Below are 12,134 nucleotides of genomic sequence, written 5' to 3' on the forward strand. Positions count from 1 at the left end.
TTAGTTTAATACCCATGTTTTACAGATAAAGAGATTGAAGTTTGAGGGAAAGGAGTTAAGGAACTTATCTATGGTCACATATGTATTTAAATGTCAGAGATAACATTTGAACCTAGTTCATGACTCCAGAGCCCATATACTTCCTGATATAATATTAAATTTGCTAATATTTTTCCATCATTGAATGATTAATTTCTTTCCTGAATTAATGCCACTAGGTCACAAGAATAAAAAGATTTGTTATATTGCTGTACTATTCCTATATTTTAGCTTAACTTTTTTATGATAACATTTGTCAGTGATGTTAGTGCAAATTTTCTTTTTCTCTGATTTATCACTTTCTGATTTGGACACAGAATGATTAATTTTGCTGATTGTTTTCCCAATATTGAACCATCCCTGGTATAAATTCAACTTAAACAAAATAACTGAATTTTTAAAAAAAATCATTACTTTGTTTAAATATTTGAGTAAATATACACACACATATTTTTTCATTAATGATATTGGACTATAGTTTTATTTCTGTGCTTTAATCTTTAACCTGGTTTAGGTACTAGGATCATAATTAACTCACAAAAGTAATCTAACAGGGTTTTTTTTCCTTTCTCAATTTTTGAGAATAAAAGGAGAGTATTAGTACTAACTGTTTTTTATAAGTTTGATAGAATTCTCCTGTGAATTAATTAAGACCAGGAAAATTTTCATTATTAGTTCCTTTCTAGCTAAATTGTCTCCCTTTCTGAAATTGATTTAAATTTTTCATCTGCTTTTCAGAGAATTTTACTGATGATATACTTTTATTTTATTTTATTATTTGCAATCTTGTTTGGTTAACATATAACTGTACATAGTATGATCTGTGTGTCATAAATAATGGAAAAAGCTGAAGTTGCTTATCTCTCTTGCATAATTTATGTTTTGAACATATTTGAAAATCTGTGGGTATTAGATAAAAGTCTAATATTTCATCAGTTTATTGCTCATGTGTCTCAGAAGTATAACTGTGCATATTTTCTTTGTAAGAGATTAGGCAAAGTGGCAAAAAGCACATAAATACTTGCTAAAGTTTAAAAAAAATTAAAAAGAGCTCAAATTTGAGTTTTAGTGGTAACTAACTGAATAACATGAAATTTTATGTCATGAAGGATTAGTTGGATTTTTTTTATTTTTTTAAAAAATTAATTTTGAAATAATTGTCTTTTATAAATTTTGATATACTAATGAAAAATATATGTATTAAATTCAATTTGTGGTTCAATCTATGAACTGAAAATTAAAAAAAAAATATTGGGTATTTTTTTACATGATCACCCAGACTGAACATTCTGGTTCTTAGAACCATGGGCAGATAAAAATAGAGAGTTTTACAACATACATTCAGAGAGATGACCTTTGTGCTAAATGGATTTTCAATGCTGACATTGAGGTGACATTCAATGCTGTCTATGAAACTTTGATAGGAATGTACATTCTTTCATATGGAAGAACATGTATTTAAGTCCTTAAGACTTTTGGATGTTTTTGAAAAAGGTTACTTTCTAGAATGATGGAAAAGGATAATGATTTTTGTAAGTCTTGCTCAGATTCAGAATATATTTCCGCCTTGATTTTAGATTTGGACCTATTTCTTTTTATGAAAGCCCTTCTTTCACCTTATATGAGTATTATAATATCCAATGACTAGAAAAAAGTAAATTGTGAGAAAGAAGGATGACTATTATGAAATGATAGCTTTAAAAATAAAATTGAGGGATGAGAAAGAAGGATGCATTTGGGAAAATGGAAAGGGGGAGGTAGAATAGGGTATATTAACTCATATATAAGAGAGATAATAGCACTTTTACAGTTGAAGGGAAGAAAAGGGGTGGGCAGTGTTTGAATCTTACTTTCATTGAAATTGACTCAAAAGAATACCTTACACAGTCAGTTGGATATAGAAATCTTTCTTACCCTGAAGAGAACTTAGAGGGAAGGGATATTTGAAAAGAAAGATGAAAACTGATATAAAGGAGGTTAAATTAGTGTAGGTGACAGAAACCAAACACTTTTGAGCATGGACAGATAAAAGTAGAAAGAGCAAGAAATATAAACAAGAGGAAAATAGGCTGGGGGAAATAGTAATCATAATTGGAAGAATTATAACAAATTTATCTAATAAAGGCATTTCTAAAATATGTAGAGAATTGTATTGTAGGGATACAAGTCATCCCCTAATTGAAAAATGTCCAAAGCATATAAATAGGTAGTTTTCAAAGAAAGGTGAGCTATCTAGTATCATATGAAAAATGTCCTAAATCATTATTGAGTGGAGAAATGAAAATTAAAGCAACCCTGAAGTCCCAACTCACATCTGTAAGTTTGACTAATATGACACAAAAGTAACATGACAAATTGTGGAGGGGATTTGGGAAAATTTGAACCCCAAAACACTTTGGGTGGAACTGTGAATTGATCCAACCATTTGACATAGCAATTTGGAGATGTGTTGAAAGGGCTATGAAACTGTTCAATACCTTTTGTCCCAGTAATACCACTGGATTAAATCTACTGTAGGTCTATATCCCAAAGAGGTTTTCTTTTTTTAAAGAAAAATGACCTATATGTACAAAATATTCATACTATCCTTTTTTTGTGATAAAGAATTGGAAATTAAAGGGATCCCCATCAATTAGGTAACGACTAAAGTTGTGGTACATGATTGTGATGGCATACTTGTTGGCTTTAAGAAATGACAAAGATGTCGATTTAAGGAAAAAAAATAACAGGGAAAGACTTACATAGATTTCTTGGTTGCCCTTTCTTTTCAAAGAGGATAAAAGACATCAAAGGGATACCATTGACTTGTGTGTGATTTGGATTTAAATAAAGTGGAGTCGCACATACTTATCAGTCTTACTCTCTCTTTCTGAGTTATCAAAATCCTCAAGTCCAAAGGACAAAGGATGCAGTGGAAGACCTTTGCATCTTCAGTAACTAACCAAGTGCTAAGCACATTCTACAGCACTTTCTTTAATTTAATTTATAATCTTTGGAACAAATTGTTCTCATCTGACCATCCCACCAAAGACATCTTCATTTGCTTGTGGTGGACATCCTTCTAACTCAACAGCAAGCCTGAGGTTTGTTGGTTATCCTGGTCCTTCTTTAATCTGTCTGCTGAGATAAATTTGCCAGGGTGTTTTCATTCTGCATCCTACAGTGTTTTGGAGCCTAAGCTGAGAGTTGGATAAATCCAGTAAATGCCAAAGGTGGATGTGTAGTCCCGAAAAGAATTCAGGGAGGCTTCACACCAGATGTGCTAGTTGTCCTTAACATCCCATATGTCTCAAATATGGTCTGATACAAAGTGAAAGGGAACATTGTACATAGTAACCACACTATTGTATAATGATCATCTGTAAGTGACTTAACTTTGCTCAGTAGTGCAGAGATCCAAGAGTGCAGAGAACCAAGACAGATCTGAAGAATTTATGAAAAATGCTCTCCACTTCCAGAGAAAGAACTAATGGATTCTGAATGCAGATCAAAGCATAATGTTTTTTTGAAATTTTCCCTTTTTCTTTTATTTTGGTCTATTTTTTTTTCACAACATGACTAAGATGGAAACATACTTTGCCTAACTGCATATATATAACTTATATAAAATTGCTTGCCTTTTCAGTGAGAGGGAAGGTAATAGAGATAGAGAATTTTGAACTAAAAATTTTAAAACTGAATACAAAAAATTATTTTAATGTGTAATTGTGAAACATACAAATGTATACACCTATACCCACTGCTATTCCATATATGTTACATGCATACATCCCTTCAAGGATTACAAAGACCTTAATGTATCCTATATAATTTAATCCTCAGCATCTCAAGATTTCCCCCCATTAGTTGCTATTATCTCTATTTTACAGATGAGGATATTGAGACTTCTACATTTACTGAGTTCAACATTTATGTGATAATTCCCTGGCAAAAGAAGGCTACTATATTGTATATGGATGGGAGAACAAGCTTAAGGATAAACAGAACTGGTCAAAGCTCCCTGACTGACCAGAATGAGCAAGAACTAATGAGTAGCCCTTGTACTTCCAGTCTGGACAAGATAGAGGCATGTTGGTTTAAAAACAAATAAAAACTAATCAACTAGTTTGTGTGTGTGTGTGTGTGTGTGTGTGTGTGTGTGTGTGAGAGAGAGAGAGAGAGAGAGAGAGAGAGAGAGAGAGAGAGAGAGAGATAACATATGTGCATTCAGTGCTGACAGAGGAAACAGCTCATTTAGAATATCACTACAGCAAGTTATATAATTCTTTAAAATTTGGGAAGCACTAATTGTCTCACTTGAGTCTCATGATTATCTTCTTCCGTAGAGACTACAGTTGTTATTTTCCCCATTTCATAGATTAAAAAAACTGAGGTTCAAAGGATTAATGGATTGTACCTAGTGCCACACAGCTAATATAGGATCTGGACCCTGAACTCTAAGCCTAGTCTGCTGGCTGACCATGTTTTTACCTATCAAAAGGAGGTAATGAGGAAAAGGTGAGAGTCCTGCTTCAGAATTACTGGTGTCATTGCTAAGAAGATGAAGAAATTTGTGTTCCAAAAGATATATGCAAAAAATCGTTTTTTATGATTTTAAAGTCAATCAAATTACATGTATAGCAATATATCCAAAAGAATATCAATTGTGTGTTTTTCCCCTGATATTATGGACATCACCACATTTACAGTAGATTTAATCCAGTTTAAAAATGCTTATGATGGAGTTAGAAGATTGCTTGTGTCATACTATCCAAAAAGAGCCCTCTCCAGCAGGTACCTTCTTTTCAAAGATACACTTCCTAGTAAGTGGATTTAACTGTGCACCCCAAAAAAGTTGAAGGAAACAATAAAAACACAACCATAAGGAAACAAAAAGTATAAAGCAGAAGAACATTCTGAATGCCTAAACTACATTTCTGGAATTGGACATTAAATCCATACTGGTAAGAGAGTGTGTGAGTTAGAAAAAAACCACACTACTTAAATCTACATTGGCAGAAGAAAACCCTTGTGTACAACTTTTTTTTTAATTGCTTTTTATTTACAAGTTATACACATGGGTAATTTTAAAGCATTGACAATTGTCAAACAAAAATTGCCAATTTTCCCCCTCCTTTCCCCCATCCCCTCCCCTAGATGGCAGGATGACCAATACATGTTAAATATGTTAAAGTATAAATTAAATACAAAAAAAGTATATATGTCCAAACCATTATTTTGCTGTACAAAAAGAATCGGAATCTGAAATAGTATACAATTAGCCTGTGAAGGAAATCAAAAATGCAGGCGGACAAAAATATAGGGATTGGGAATTCTATGTAATGGTTCTTAGTCATCTCCCAGAGTTCTTTCACTGGGTATAGCTGGTTTAAGTTCATTACTGCTCCTTTGGAACTGATTGGAACTGATTCATTTCATTGCTGAAGATGGCCGAGTCCATCAGAATTGATCATCATATAATACTGTTGTTGAAGTATATAATGATTTCCTGGTCCTACTCGTTTCACTCAGCATCAGTTCATGTAAGTCTCTCCAAGCCTTTCTGAAATCATCCTGCTGGTCATTTCTTACAGAACAATAATATTCCACAATATTCATATACCACAGTTTATTCAGACCTTCTCCAATTGATGGCCATCTACTCAATTTCCAATTTCTGGCCACTACAAAGAGGGCTGCCACAAACATTCTTGCAGATACAGGTCCCTTTCTCTTCTTTAAAATCTCTTTGGGATATAAGCCCAGTAGTAACACTGCTGGATCAAAGGGTATGCATAGTTTGATAACTTTTTGAGCATAGTTCTAAATTGCTCTCCAGAATGGCTGGATGTATTCACAATTCCACCAACAATGTATTAATGTCCCTGTTTTCCCACATCCCCTCCAACATTCCACATTATCTTTCCCTGTCATTCTAGCTAGTCTGACAGGTTAAGTGGTATCTCAGAGTTGTCTTAATTTGCATTTCTCTAATTAATAATGACTTAGAGCATCTTATCGTATGGTTAGAAATAGTTTCAATTTCTTCATCTGAGAATATCTGTTCATATACTGTGACCATTTATCAATTGGAGAATAGCTTGATTTCTTATAGAGTCAATTCCCTATATAGTTTGGAAATGAGGCCTTTATGAGAACCTTTGACTGTAAAAATGTTTTCCCAGGTTATTGCTTCCCTTCTAATCTTGTCTGCATTAGTTTTGTTTGTACAAAAACTTTTCAATTTGATATAATCAAAATTTTCTATTTTGTGATCAGTAATGATCTCTAGTTCTTCTTTGGTCATACATTCCTTTTTGTTCCACAGGTCTGAGAGATAAACTATCCTGTGTTCCTCTAATTTATTTATAATCTCATTCTTTATGCCTAGGTCATGAACCCATTTTGACCTTATCTTGGTGTACGGTGTTAAGTGTGGGTCAATGCCTAGTTTCTGCCATACTAGTTTCCAATTTCCCCAGCAATTTTTGTCAAATTGTGAGTTTTTATCCAAAAAGCTGGGGTCTTTGGGTTTGTCAAAGACTAGAGTATTAAAGTTATTGACTGTTTTGTCCTTTGAACCTAACCTATTCCACTGATCAACTAATCTATTTCTTAGCCAATACCAAATGTTTTTGGTAACTGCTGCTTTAAAATATAATTTTAGATCTGGTACAGCTAGGCCACCTTCATTTGATTTTTTTTTCATTAATTCCCTTGAAATTCTTAACCTTTTGTTTTTCCATATGAACTTTGTTGTTATTTTTTCTAGGTCATTAAAATAGTTTTTTGGGAGTCTGATTGGTATAGCACTAAATAAATAGATTAGTTTAGATAGTATTGTCATCTTTATTATATTTGCTCGCCCTACCCAAGAGCATTTAATCTTTTACCAGTTGGTTAGATCAGACTTAATTTGTGTGGAAAGTGTTTTGTAGTTTTGCTCATAAAGTTTCTGATTTTCCCTTGGCAGGTAGATTCCTAATTTGGGAGTCCGGAGGGTTAGGGTTAGTTACTTTAAATGGAATTTCTCTTTGTAACTCTGACTGTTGGATTTTGTTATAGATATATAAGAATGCTGATGACTTATGTGGGTTTATTTTGTATCCTGCAATTTTGCTAAAGGTGTGGATTATTTCTAATAACTTTTTAGTAGAATCTCTGGGGTTCACTAAATATACCATCTTATCAGTAAAGAGTGATAATTTGGTTTCCTCATTCCTCTTCTAATTCCTTTAATCTCTTTCTCAACTCTTATTGCCAAAGCTAGTATTTCTAATACAATATGGAATAGTAATAGTGAGAGTGGGCAATCTTGTTTCAGGCCTGATCTTATTGGGAATGGTTGCAGCTTGACCCCATCACATATGATGCTTACTGATGGTTTTAAATAGATGCTATTGATTATTTTAAGGAAAATTCCATTTATTGCCATACTCTCAAATGTTTTTTAATAGGAATGGATGTTGGATTTTATCAAATGCTTTTTCTGAATCTATTGAAATAATCATATGGTTTTTGTTAATTTGGTTATTAATATGGCCAATTATGCTGATAGTTTTTCTAATATTGAACCAGCTGTGCATTCCTGATATAAATCTTACTTGATCATGGTGTATTATCCTGGGGATGATTTTCTGTAGTCTTTTTGCTAATATCTTATTTAAGATTTTAGCATCAATATTCATTAGAGAGATTGATCTATAATTTTCTTTCTGTATTTTCAACCTACCTGGTTTAGGTCTCAGTACCATGTCTGTGTCATAAAAGGAATTTGGTAGGACTCTTTCATTCCCTATTTTTTCAAATAGTTTATATAGCTTTGGGGCTAATTGTTCTTTGAATGTTTGGTAGAATTCACATGTAAATTCATCTGGTCCTGGGGATTTTTTTTAGGTAGTTGATTATTAGCTTGTTCTATTTCTTTTTCTGAAATGGGACTATTTAATCAATTTACTTCCTCCTCTGTTAATCTGGGAAGCTATATTTTTGGAGGTAGTCATTCATTTCACTTAGGTTATCAAATTTATTGGCATAAAGGTAGGCAAAGTAACTCTTTATTACTTCTCTAATTTCCTCTTCATTGATGGAAAGTTCTCCCTTTTCATTTTTAAGGCTATTAATTTGATTTTCCTCTCTCCTTTTTCTAATCAGATTTATCAAAGGCTTATCTATTTTATTGATTTTTTCATAAAACCAACTCTTAGTTTTATTTATTAGTTCAATCGTTTTTTTTTTTACTTTCAATATTATTTATTTCTCCTTTTAATTTTAGAATTTCAAGTTTAGTATTTGATTGGGGGTTTTTAATTTGGTCTTTTTCTAGCTTTTTAAATTGCAAGCCCAATTCATTGATCTTCTCTTTCTCTATTTTATTCAAGTAAGCCTCTAAAGATATAAAATTTCCCCTTATTACCGCTTTGGCTGCATCCCACAAATTTTGGTATGATGTCTCATCATTGTTATTATCTTGATTGAAATTATTAATTGTATCTATAATTTGCTGTTTCACCCAATCATTCTTTAAGATGAGATTATTTAGTTTCCAATTACTTTTTGGTCTATTTACCCCTAACTTTTTGATGAATGTAGTTTTTATTGCATCGTGATCTGAAAAGAAAGCATTTACTATTTCTGCCTTCCTGCATTTACTATTTCTGCCTTCCTGCATTTACTATTTCTGCCTTCCTGCATTTACTATTTCTGCCTTCCTGTATTTACCTTGTGTGCAACTTAGCATGCTAAGGAAATGGTATTTACCTCAAATGTAGCACTCAGTTATCTTCTCCCAGCCGTTTGCATTTAAAAAAAATCACTACTACTCCTTCTTGGCAAAAAGGTGGTAATACAATAAATGACATATAATGTCAGCCTTCATTGATCTATTGTATATTTTTGCTGAACTGTAATTTTTTTCAGTTCAATCACTATGTAATATTAAAATCAACTTTGATAAAATAGGAAGGTATAAGCTCACCAAAAGTATCTGTATCTCTGATGGAGGAGGTTGAGTATAGAATTCAGATCAAGGAACAAGTCCCTGTTAATGACAGTTTCCTAAGTGCTCCTTTCCTGAGACAACATTATTTTGATTGCACCAAATTTCTAGATATTATAGAATCTTCTTAAAAAAATCCACAATTACTCAAAGGGATTTGACCTGTCCATGCACCATGAAAAGAATATGATTGAATTATGTCAGTCAACAACATTTCAACATGTATTGAAGCAAATACTCTAGAGAGCTTATCTATAAGTAGATGTAACTGAGCAGATGGTATAAATTGACAAGGAGATATAGGTGATATTAAAATAAAGATATGAACATAATTAAAAATAAAAACCTTAATTCATTAATAATAATGGATTAACAGATTTTTTTTCTTTCTAAGTTCTCAAAGATCTTTGTCCTGCACTACAGGAAGAAAATCTAAATTGCTAGTTCACAGATTTAGAAGTGGAGAGGACCTTAGAAATCATTTATTCTAACCTTTTATTACAGAAGAAAACTGAGACCAATAGAAATTAAGTGACTTAGCCAATATTACCCACATAAAATAAACATCAGACCTGGGACATAAACCTGATTCATATGTTCCAGAGCTAATGTTCTTTCTACTCTTCCACAAGTAGGGCAACTTATTTCTGTATGTAAGACCATCCTTAAAGAACCTTCTTAAATATTTAAAGTGGTATTAGCCTTCTGGATAGTTTTATTGATTAAATATCTAAGAATGAACATATAGGTGCCTGCATAGACCAATTACTAGAAAAAAAACTATTTAAAAGCTCTTGAATTTAAATGCGATACTTATAAAGCCCATTCTATGACAAAAATGAATTACTGCTGTGATGAATTAAACTAATACATTAATATTTCAATATTTAATAGATCTATAAATCTGCTTTGGATCTTTCCTCTAATGTCATAGGCCATGATCTTCAATGATGATTAGAGGTTCATAGATGCAGAGCTTCAATGGACTTTAAAGGTCATTAAGTTTGATCCCTTCATTTTATGGAAAAAGAATCTTAAGAATAAAAAGATTCTGACTTTACCAAAGTCACATAGGCAATAATAACAAAATTAGTTTGCAAAGCCAGGTCCCCTAATTCCAAATTCCATTCCCTTCCCACTATACCTTACTTTTGAGAATTATTAAAAATAAGAAATTTTTCATTCTGGAGTGAATGTAGTGAGGATTTTTACTAAATCCAATGAAGCTACTTTTCAGGTGAAAACATGTTTCTCATCTAGCCTTTACCCAGGGTCTTTATAACTTAATAGTATCTGCTATTCTATGTATTCCACTGATAACTTGATAACCCAGAATCACCAAGAAAAGTAAAGTAGAAATAATTATGTGGCATTCATGTTTATAATTGCTAGTCAGAATGAAGTTGCATTATGTTACATATTTTTTTTGTAGAATATGGGCTGGATTTGCCAGCTCAACATGGGGTGAGAATTGCTATTGGTTCTTTCTCTTCTCATCAGGAGATCAAAAGTAATCTTCATCCCTCATTGAGCCAAATCTCTGGCCCACAATCAATCTACACTTATGGCTTAGTGGAACCATGAGAGCAGTATTAGAATGGAGATGAAGGAAAAGGAATAAGCATTTATTAGATGCTTACTATGTAATAGACATGATGTAAATGTTAAAAAAATCATCTACGCTATTCCTCATAATAACTTTGTGAGGTAGGTACTATTATTATCCCCACTTTGCTATTGAGGAAATTAAGAGAGAAAGAAGTTGTCTAAGGTCAGCATCAGAGCTATCAAGTAATTGAGATTGGGTTGGTATTCAGGTTTTCCTGACTTCAGATCTACTCTCGATCTACCATGGCACTTAGCTGCCCTTGATCAATTGAATGAGAGTCTTCAGTCAAGCCAGTTGATTTTAGTCTGTCAATGAGGGCAATGAAAAGGATAAAAAACTCCTTATATTGAACATTTTGACATTTCACCAATTTGTAAATATATTCTAGCTTAATGTTTTAACTGAAGCACATAGATGAGACAATTATTTAAAGAAGTGTCTGTTGATTTATTGATCTCTAGCATGCTAACAATATTTTTCACTAACACTTTAACATCTCAGAAACTGACAATTGTCTTTAACATTTTCATTCCTATTTATCTGAATGTTTTGAAGGGCATTTTCCCAATTTACTCCAAAAACATTATTCATCAATTCATCACATGCCATTTTAACTTAGTTTTTTATTCTATTTTATTTTCAAATATATTTTTCTCCTAGACTTTGTACATCAATGCATTGGGAATTACATAATTCTAATTAATTTACTCCCTGTGTTACTACTGAGGTGCTTTCTATCTAAAAATGGATTTCTTATTAAACAATGAAACACAAATTTAATTAACAGAGGGTATTTTCCTAGAATATTTTTCATATTACAATGAATGTTGAAATTGACCATGTGCTCAGAAATGGAAAGTTTTGACTATCTTATATTTTTATGCAATCTTCACTGGAAATCAGGGCACTTGTAAGCATTTTTGTTTAGTCAGCAAAATTTACGGCTTCCAAATAAAACAGAATAATGGTATTAATTGTTCTGAAAATTTCCTTATACTTAAATTTTATGTAGGTAATTGATGCAAGGTTTCTATTTTGTGATAACAAATATTTTGATCATTTGAAATTTTCTGCCTTTCCAATTTTATTATAAAATATTTATTACAGAATTTATTTAAGGTGTTTTGAACATCTTATCTTGTTTTATTTCTATAAGAATTTATTTTAGAAATGCTTTCAGAGTCAAATGATAGATTCGAGGCAGCAAGTCAGGCAAACTCTACAAATATTTCCCTCCAAACAACTTTAAAATGATAGTCTAACAAAAGGTAAAGGTTGAATTTTTTTGTCTAAGACAATTTAAGAGATTAGCTTGAGAGGTCTACAACAGTGAAGGGTCTAGAGCATGGGAGCCAAGAGCAGAGTATTTGTACAAATGGTATATCTTGGAGAGAGGTATGACAGTTTCAGTAATAAGTTCAGACACTCTCAAAACAGAGATGGTAAGAGAATTGTAAGAGAGGTCAGAAAGAGATCACAGGGACCCCTTTTTGGATAGCACTGTTGGCA

The sequence above is a fragment of the Sarcophilus harrisii genome, chromosome 6 (assembly GCF_902635505.1).
Source record: "Sarcophilus harrisii chromosome 6, mSarHar1.11, whole genome shotgun sequence".
NCBI classification, from domain to species: domain Eukaryota; kingdom Metazoa; phylum Chordata; class Mammalia; order Dasyuromorphia; family Dasyuridae; genus Sarcophilus; species Sarcophilus harrisii.